General features: G+C 34.1%; 1 long non-coding RNA gene across 1 annotated transcript; it reads right to left on the bottom strand.

Moving 5' to 3' along the window:
- Nucleotides 1-3,269: 3,269 nt before the first annotated feature.
- On the bottom strand, nt 3,270-7,240 carry LOC108379988 (uncharacterized). Its single transcript, XR_001849523.1, has 2 exons — nt 5,875-7,240; nt 3,270-5,087 (listed from the first exon to the last, which is right to left on the bottom strand). It is a non-coding gene; the product is annotated as an uncharacterized LOC108379988 (long non-coding RNA).
- Nucleotides 7,241-10,449: the final 3,209 nt, after the last annotated feature.

The following is a 10,449-nucleotide window of genomic DNA, read 5'->3' as shown; positions in this document are numbered from 1 at the left end:
TATGTAACTACAAATACAAATGTAGTTATGCAGTAGACGAGTAAGTTTTTAAATTTCGAACAATTTTTTAAAAGTCAGCTAAACAAGCTAACGAAGTTTCCATACAAAAGATAGGTAATTCCAGAGAGATTGGCAAATGCTTTTTGAGTCAATGCATATATAGTATAATTTTCGATCGACTTCAAAAGGGGTGGGACTATATTTTTGATTGTATTCGCGGCTCGCGCAGGAAAACACACCCCATGCATATGAAAAACACACATACATGCATTGATTGTATATTTATAGCTATAGAGTACCACTTATAAGACTCATGCCAAGTTCTTTTTTTTATATAATTGCTATCTGACTCTAGATGCATACATATACATACATATGAACAAACTTCTGAAATAAACTATTAACTATTTTAAGTTTAACTTTACTACGTTGCGTCAAATACTATGCATACAATAATTTAATTAAAATCGTGTAGTAAATATAAATTATTTCTTTTTTTTTGCACTAAAATCCAAATGTAGCGCCCAATTATTAAACGACTGTCACAACTCAAAAAGCATGATTATTGAGATAATGATACAAAATAAATGATTATATCATGGTTCATTTTGTTGTAACATCTTCATGCCAAAATCTTTTGCAGTTTCTGCGTGAAAGGAGAGAGTTTCTGCAACTCAATTTAAAACTTAGCGCGCCTCTCCTGCAAAAACGTGCATTTTGCGTTGTGACAGCCTTTTCGCAAATGACAAAATGTACATATTTACTAACAATCCTTTATCAAGCACGGCTTCACTTGCTCAGATCGCCTCATTCGGAGAACTACATTATGATTGAAAAGTGAAATAGATATATATGTATTTCAAACGAAACCTAAACGATAGGAAAATACAAAACAAAATTAGTGGCAGAATGCAAATGATTGAACTGTAATAGACTGAGAATGTAAGAGAAAAGGAAATCGAAAATAATCTAAAACCAACGACTTCTTTAGGAACATTACAAATCATGGCATATTATATATTATATCTGCATTCAAAAGATAAAGTAAAGAACTGCGTTTTCCATACTTCTGATGAGATCATATTTTATAACTTCGGAATAGCACACACAAATAAAACATCAGAGTGTTAACAGATGTGGATATTTAAATCAAAAATTGCTATAATTTTAGCCTTAGTCGCTGGCCCAGAAAAAAATTTTAAAATTTCCTTGGATTTTCACTGTTTGTTTTGAATTAATATTATTTAATTCAGGAAGTTGTTATAAAGTGCTACTCTCAACTGAACGGAAGTTATTGCATCTTTGTTCCGTTTCATACAGTCCGGTTGCGGTGAAAAGCAAAAGCAAGTAAACAGAAACGTAATTTTTCAAATTTTTTGGATGCTTAAATTTGCAATTCGCACAAATACTACCGGGTTCAAAGTGGTACAGTCGTGCAGTGAACAATACTTTTAGTGTAATTAGTAATTTTCAAGCAAAGAACAAAACTGACTTAAATTCCCATATAAAAATTTAAGATTATCGTTAATTTCTTCATGATCCAATGATCGGACTTAAACCAAATTAATATGGGACCACCTGTGAGTTAGCACCTCACCTCATGAAGTATTTAAATCGGTTAACGTGGTCCAAAGTTATGCGGTAACATACATAAAAAAAATAAAATATTCCGACGAATTGATAACCTTCTCCTTTTTGTGAAGTCGGTTAAAAACTAGCTTAATTCATGCAACTAGCAAAAAATTACCTTCAATAAATTACAAAATGCTTTAGACAATCCTTTAACATTACCTAAAACTGAAAAATTGAGTCGGCTGCAATGCTACCTCAGTGGTTTTTTTAGTACCAGCAACTTAGATTTGAGTGCAAATAGGCTGAAGAAATATCCGCGGCAACCATCAAAATGCAGTTGCCATTCAGCCGCTGGAACCACAACTATAGTTCGGTTGCCATCCCTAATCGGCCTATAAGTTTTAGGAATTTTTAGGGGAAAAATGTCTAGAGAAACTTTCATTTAAAGTTACTTACATATTTTATTAATATCCCTCGCTTCACTTTAATTTGAACGTATTTTTGAATAGGGTTCCCACCATATACAGATATAGTACGCGGTTGCTTTTCCTTGAAGGTCATCAGATCAGAAATGTCAAATTAAAGAGCTTGGCCTATAGATTTACAATGAGATTTTATTGTTTGAACTAAGAACTTTTTTAGCGGGAAAGGGTGATCTAAACTCTGATGAAATGAAAAAGCGACACCATGCGCTACGTCCTTTCAAGCAGAAACGGCTGGACGGGTTTAGATGAAGTTAGGCATACGGATCGCTTATAACTCTGACTACCGTTTACCTATTTACCTGGGCGTTTTAACGCCTTGCGGGTTCACTAGTGTCTTACTATGTCCTGGAGTACAAGAACAAACTATTTGTCTTATATGCTTAAATTTGACAACAGTCGTATAAAAATTGTATAAAAAAGGTTTTTTCTTAGCAGCGGTCCCTAGGCAGGCAATGGCATACCGAGTGTATTTCTGCCATGAAAAACAGCTTCTCATAAAAATACAATCGCCGTTCGGAGTCGGCGTAAAACTGTAGGTCCCTCCGCTTTGTGTGACAAAATCAAGGCGCACGCCACAAATCGGAGGAGAAGCTCGGCCAAACACTAACATATGTGTAAGCGCCAATCTATTATTATTATTATTATTATCAATCAGAGAAGATTGTGTTTAATCTCATTTCGATTACTGATAAATCTGAAGAAAATTAGCGAAAAGAACAAGGGACCTTTTATAAGCGATAAATCTGCTTATTTTTTTTGTCACTGGAATAGGTATTTACAGTACATAAGTGTGTTAGTAGATGTTAATGAAGCTGTCCTAACCAATTCCTGAAACACAGAATATCAGCAGAAGTGTACAAATGGTTAGTAGTTGTAGCCAAGCATCGTATGAAAAAACACGAAATTTAGCCAAAGCAAAAAAGGCTGTACAGAAATGACAGAAGGTCCATTGTGTGATCCGCTTCTTATTGTCGCAATACTCTAACAAAATTATAGAAAAACGATGGTGTTCATGTTAGCATATGGAAGATTAAAAATTTCAAAACGGACCCCAGTAAATGCACCATGTGATAAATTTTGCAGGGCTTACATTCATACAAAGAGAGGCAAGTCTCAACATATGTCACTTATTCTCAGTCAGACCATTTTCATGAATATTCCACCAAAAAACGCAAGGATTTGTACTACAGGAGCTATAAAAAGAAGTATTTTTTTTGCTTCCTCAAGAAAATGAGTGTACGACAATGTGATCACTGAGTCCAAGCTGCTACGAAATATAAGCTACTCTTTATGCGCACTTTTCCCGCCAAGTCCGGATATTAGAAAGAAGATATATAAAAACGTACGAATTGAACTTCTATATAACAAGGAAACGCCTTCGAAGCTTCAGAAAAAAGATGGCATTGCATCGAAATCCGAGCTCTGCTGATCAGCTTGAATCGTTTCCACGACAGCTGGATCTCCGTAACCAGAACTAACCAAATATATGTATTTCATCGACATCTTTGGCGACTTTTGATCTGTGGATTTACCTGTACGGACTGCAAAACAAACGCCTTCCTCGCTGTCTCAATTTACTTGGGCATCCAGAGCGCGACTTTTACCCAGTACGCATAAACTACGTGTTAAATAATTACAAAATTCCTGACAAGGAAGTCTAAAAAAAATCTAAAAACTGGCATTAAGCTAAAAATGGTTGCCATTTCGGACAGTGTAATCAAATACATTGGGGCGTATTCATAGTCAAAATAAAGTCGACACTACAGTTAGATAGTTTTTGCCATAATTTTCAATGCACTATGTGTCAAACAAGCTGCAAGTTACTTTAAAATCGACTTTACTTCGGCTATGAATATGCCCCATAAGGCCTACAGGTATTCAAATAGTTAATCACAGATAACACAATATACATACATATGCACTTGTTTTGTTGAAGTTGGACCTTTTAAGGTACAATTTATTTATTTATTGATTACTAACATAATATACATACGTTTGTATTAGCACAGTTTACCAACTAAAATATTTTCTAATAAGTTGTATTTACTTATATTCTAACATAAATCAAGTAAGCTGATTCCAATACAATAATTAAATTAATATACAAAAAATAATTTTTCTTGTCTTATCCCACAGCCGCTTTCAAATATCTTAACTTCTAGCGGGTTAACTATTAGTCACCGATTCTTATAGCATTTTTTCCATCAGGGTCTGATCTTCAAATTATTCATAGTAGTATAACAAGGCACAATTTCGACTTTTAAATAGCCGAAAAAGAAGCTTTATCTTTGGATGTTTACCCCAAAAGTAAAATAAAGTAAGTTCCAAAACCGGAAGAATAAGTAACAAGTTTTTAAAAATTATAACGTTTTTATTATTTGTTGTTTTATTATATTCCACTTTCGTGCATTGATCAAACGTTATGAAAATTCCTAACTAATTGAAGAAGTGAAAGTATTAAATAATTTCGATTTTCTTTTTATAAGCTTAGGTTATTAACATGAGATGATTTACATCATATCCAAGCGCTTTTTTTAGACATTCGTTCGTAGCATCAAAAATTTAATTATTTTAATTAACATAATTCTATGAAAACATTTTATGTTTGTCTTTTGCTGATATATTCAAACTATATAATTTTAATTTTATATTCTGATACTAAGAAAACAAAAGTCTTTTAGAAATCAGCTCCCGAAACCTCTTCCGCTCTTTGTAGATCAGTGTTATTGATGTTGTCTCCTAAATCTCTTATTCCTTTTAGAAATGTGAAACCAATTTAGTCCTCGTGTGAGATGATATTCTCGCGTTATTTTGATATGCGGTATGTGTATAAATATTTCGACAATCAAAGGAATTATGACATTTTTATAAAGCTTTTGAAAATATATACACCCAACGACAATGGCATACCATACCGGTCGCCTCGGTTAGATTTATAATAATAGATTTGTATACCAGACGATATATGGGATCCTTAGTAGCTTTATGTTTTTACGGAGCTAAGTTTTTCATATTTTAGTAGGTATGTACCTATACCAATGATGGGCAAAACGCTACTCGCGAGTGGCGTCTGCGTCGCAGCGCTTATACGTATACAGAAACGACGCAGCGAATTTCAATTCAGTCTGCTTTCAGTTTTCATGAGAGTGATATCACGCTTCGCCGTTGAATATTTTTATTCGTAATTTCAGCGCGTTGTTGCCACCTATATATGTAACAATGCCCAAAATGGCTGCGTATGAGTGCCAATTACAATTTTCGGTTTTAAGAAAAGCCAATAATGCCCAATGCTTGTTATGTGGTAATACGACTACTTGGAATCGTTCTTTTAATATAAGGCGACATTATTTGTCATGGTAAAAAAGTCAAACTGCCGAACTGTGTAAACCAATTTAAAGTTTTTTGTAATGGGTTTTATGTATATATGTATGTACGATACGGCAATTTAATATATTTAGTATACTTTATTGAATACTGAGTTTTTTACAAAGTTTAGAAATTTTAAATTCGTGAATTTTGTTGTTGTTTTTAAAACATTAGTTTAATGAAATTAAATTAAAAAACTTTTCATGCACGTACATATGGACTTATAAAAATTAATTTCATAATTCATTATTTGAAATTATTTCTTCATTATTTTTTTATTATATTTTATTATTTTCGTTTCATGTTCATAATACAAATTAAATATAGCGTTTTCTAACACGCGCAAAAAACGACGCACTTTTGTACAATATAGAAAAGTGTCAACTGTTACTCAGCGCGATTCACGAATACCATGACAAAATGACACTGTATTGGTGTGCCCATCTATGACCTATACACACATCGTCGTTTAAAGTACAAACCGCGTATCGTCATTCTGCAAAGGCGCGTAATTGATCGATTGTTATCGATTTATAAAACTAGCCTGAAAGGGGTTTGCTTTATAAAAGAGAGAAATGTTTTAAATAAAAGAGAGAAATGTTTTAAATAAAAGAGAGTTGTTACTGTACAATTTTGGCAACCTCACGTAAGCGGTTTTGCATTATCTTGATACGTGGTTTTGTAGTACTTAAAACGACGATAAGAGTACGCCCTGCATATAAGAAAGCGAATTCCTTCTAAAAACGACGGCAGTTTAGTCTACGCGACTCAAACAGGAAGGGGTCAAGTCTAATGAGACTAATAATGTTTTGCTTCTAATTTAACTTAATTAGATATGTATATACATATGTAAGTGAAACGCCTAATGCTTTGTCAAGCCGTACTGAGATGTTTACAGATACAATTCTTAAATGATCTTTAGTATTTTTCATAATTGATGTTTTCCCCACAATTAACTAGTTTATACGGGGAAACCTGAAACGTCAATGAGTCGATTTGACTTGAATCGAGTATTTAAAAGTATTGAGATGTAAAGTAGTTTTTTAAGTTTCATTCTTGCCGGCATATTTGAACAAAATCTTGAATTTGCTTAATCTTTCGATTGCTCCAAAGAAACGAAAAAAAAAGTTTCAAGTACATTGAAGGAATGCGTTTAAAAACCCTTTCGAAAATCTCGATTTTTTCCTTAACTAACAAAATTTTATGGAAGAAATTTTTACCAGATCCTGAGTTTTATAACGAAAACGCCTACTAGTTTTACTTTTTAAATTAGCTAGGGATTTATATACATAAATATTCGACTCTTACTAAGTTCTTGTCGTAGGACACTTTAGAAACACTTGTTTACATCCACTGTTTAGTATGTATGCCTATGCATAAGAGTCACTTTAATCTTTTAAAGGAATTATTTTAACTACATAAATATTTATGTATACATATAAAATATTTTAGTTTGAATTTTGTATTATAATTTTAAAAAGCGCAACTGTTGACTATTACTAACTAATTGACTAAAACCACTTTTTGAAGCTCGCATTTATGGACCTTATTAACTTTCTAAAATATATGTACATATGTATGCAACTATTCATATCAATATATTTAATGTTTTATATACATTTGGTATACTTATGCAATCACTAAAAGTTTTTTTTTTATGAAAATTTATGTAATTTTTCGATTATATCCACAGATTTGGTCGCAAAAAACACTAACTTTCGATTGAACGAGTTACGAAAATAACGCAATAGTTCGCAAAATATTTCATACAAATTTTGATTGTTCAGTAGACAACTTACAAGCAAACAAAAAACAGCTCTTTGCAAGGCAATTTCTCAAAAAAAAAATAAGCAATTTGCTAGAACCTAGGAGTCGTCTTTTTACATTTTTTGGCAATTCCTTTTTTTTTTTTAATATTTACTGGCATTAGGTCGGTACGTTAGGATAAAAAGAACTGAGATCTGGTAGGTAAGTACTATAACGGGGTACTTGAGGTCAATGAATTTGCATCAAAATGAATTACCTCCACGAGACAAGAAGATTGATTTATCGTTCTTTAAGATCCTACTGTAAATGGCGAAGATAGAACAAAAAATGTAAAAAGGCGACAGTTACGTTCGAACAAAAAAAAACATGTAATTTTTATGCAAAAAATAAAACCGACTTCAATTCTCATATACAAATTTAGTAGCACCGTTAAATCCTTCATGATCAGATTATCGGATTAAAACCACATTAGTATGGGACCGCCTTTCCGGAAAAAAATAATTATCGAAATCAGGCCACGTGGTCCAAAAGTTATGCGGTAACACTTAAAAAAAAATATTCCAACGAATTGTTAATCTCGTCCTTTTTTGAAGTCGGTAAAAAATAATTGTCTTTTTTTCGAAATCACCTTGCAAAAATAGTTTGGGCGAAAAATAGGTGCACGGCGAACATTTTTTTCCGATACAATTTTTGACTCAATTAAGGTTTCGAACTATTGAGGGTTTTCAGGGCCTTTTTTTTAGCGTAATGTAGTCTTCTTATCCCAACGGCTATACCCTTAAACTGGTATAGCCTTCATTGAACTATTAAAATTTGTTTGGAAGTGTTTTCGGGTTTAAAATTGTCCAAGCAGTCTACACTGTATTATGAATCGAAAAGCAAATCATTCGGGCTCGAATACTTGGCACTCGTTCGTGTCGCTTTTTGAATCCCATTAAGTTTCGAATCGAAATACAGAGTAGACCCCCCTTCTTTTTTCTAATATAAGGGAATCGCCCAAATATTTTAATTCATCACAGCTACTATAGGCATTGCAAAGTATACAGTAAATATTTACACAAACATATTTATATATTTGGCTTGGGGAGGTTTTGAATTAAAGAGCAAAAGAGCTAGCTCTGTTAAGTGAACTACAATTTTCTATGGCAACACTGCAATAAAAATGGAAATGTACATAATTTTAACACATTTCGCATCTTTCAGGTATAAATAAAAAAGATTAAATTTAAATGTTACTGGTTGTCGTAGTTGTTTTTTTCAAATTTATGGCTTTTTATTATAAAATCACATAACGCGGTTTGCAAGTGGACTACTCATATATACATAAATATACATTCCGTTGCAAAACTATAAATCTAGGAAAAAAATCGTTGTAACAAATGTAAAAAAAACTAATTTATGCACGTTCTTGCCTCTTCCACACATTCTCGACTGGGTTAAGATCAGAAGAACACGCTGAAAAAGGGTTCGAATTTTGTTGCTTTCTAAACCACGCCGTCGGTCCGAGCAACACCTAATATTAGAAAATGTATATTCTAACAGCAGTCGCCCTTCGCCTGGCAATGGCAAACCTCCGAGTGTATTTCTGCTTCGAAAAAACGTATCATAAAACTAATTGCCCTTCGGAGGCGGCTTAAAATTGTGTGTCCCTCCATTTGGGTAACAACATAAAGACGCACACCACCACCACTTGAAGGAGAAGTTCGGTCAAACACTTAGCAAAAGTATAAGCGCCAAATATGTATTTATTTTAACCAAAAATTTGTCTTCTTCATCGTATATTTAAATCGCAGCTAAACTATTCCGCCCTTCACATTAAGCCATTTTTGAACTGAAGCTTTGATAACTTAAGCCTTCATTTCGGCTGATCCATCTGCGATGTCATTTGGCACCCTGTGGCACCCTACTAGAAAGTGCTTGCAGAGCATTGTGTTATGCTCCTTAATGGCGAGTATATGCGCCTCGTCGTGCAGGTGGTGTTGTGGGGCGACATCAGAAGGCATCCAGTCGCGCTCCGAAGTACCGTGTTTTTGCTAGTCTGCAGCTTTGTCCATTGTGTCCTACTAGTCCCCGGCGACCACACGGGCACTGCATAAGTTAGAACTGGCCGGCCAATTGCCTTGTATGTTGCTAACAATTTTTTTTTTTTACTTTGTCCTGACTTTGACCTTGTTGCGGGCTCTGTACTCTGTTGACAATTGCGGTTGTATGGTCCGAGAGGGAGAGCAGACTGTCTAAGGTAACTCCGAGGAGTTTTGGGTTATTCACCGTCGGAATTGGTTCGCCATCGACGTGAATGCCCCGCTGCATTCTGACCTCCTTCGTCCAGGTGGTGATTAAGGTTGCCGAAGAATTTGTAGGCGAAAAAAGCCCTCAAATAGGCTGCTGACAGCGCCTCAAAACAAAATAATCAAATGTGGAATATTCGAGAAAAAGATATGTACATATCGAGCCCTAACCGCCAAAATAACGTAAGCGACATTTTTTTTCAAAATTTTATTTTTGAAGCAGAAATATTCCTAGAACATCTAGATGCATTTCTGCATTAAAAATAAAATTTCGAAAAAAATGTCGCTTACGTTATTTTGACGGTTAGGGCTCGATATGTATGTATATGAGACCCGCGGTAAAATCGAAGCTTAAAAACTGAATATCTGGATGGGCGGAATAGGCATTGAATATTTAGTCTCGGGCCCATCCCTAGTATGGGGAACTTTCACACACCGGACAAATGTTATGCACATCGGGGTGAAGTGCGGATATGTCGGTAGAAGTTCTATAAGTCTATTAAAGTATCCAGACGCAATGAAACAACAAAAACTAAAGAATTCCGTTATGGAAACAAATGATGTTATTCTAAATTCCAGTACTCTATAGCAAATATTTTCGTAGATATGCGGTGTCAAAAATGCAGTATGTATGTATAGGTGGTGCCACGCCCACTTTTACAATAAGACTTTCTTACGGGAAATATTTTAAGTTAGACTTATAGCAATACATCGGTGAAAACTGCACTCAATTGCATGCATTCGTTTTTTGGGCGATGCGGGTACAAACATACAGTCAGACAAAAATTCAAAAAAAAATTGTTGATTTGGCTTTTTTGATGTGGTGACATGCCTACCACTTTTGGCTCCCTAAATAATCGGCTTGTGTCGTTGTTGTGCTAGTAAGGACACTGCTAAATTCAAAAACCATTTCCTAAATATGGAAATTGGCGCATTGGTTTTTACGCAAAAAATAATTGTTGATCAGTACA

The sequence above is a fragment of the Rhagoletis zephyria genome, unplaced genomic scaffold (assembly GCF_001687245.7).
Source record: "Rhagoletis zephyria isolate East Lansing unplaced genomic scaffold, Rhagoletis_zephyria_1.1 Rzeph_scaffold_17919, whole genome shotgun sequence".
NCBI lineage: Eukaryota > Metazoa > Arthropoda > Insecta > Diptera > Tephritidae > Rhagoletis > Rhagoletis zephyria.
Note: the sequence above shows the minus strand (reverse complement) of the source record. Positions and strands in the feature narration are given on the sequence as shown.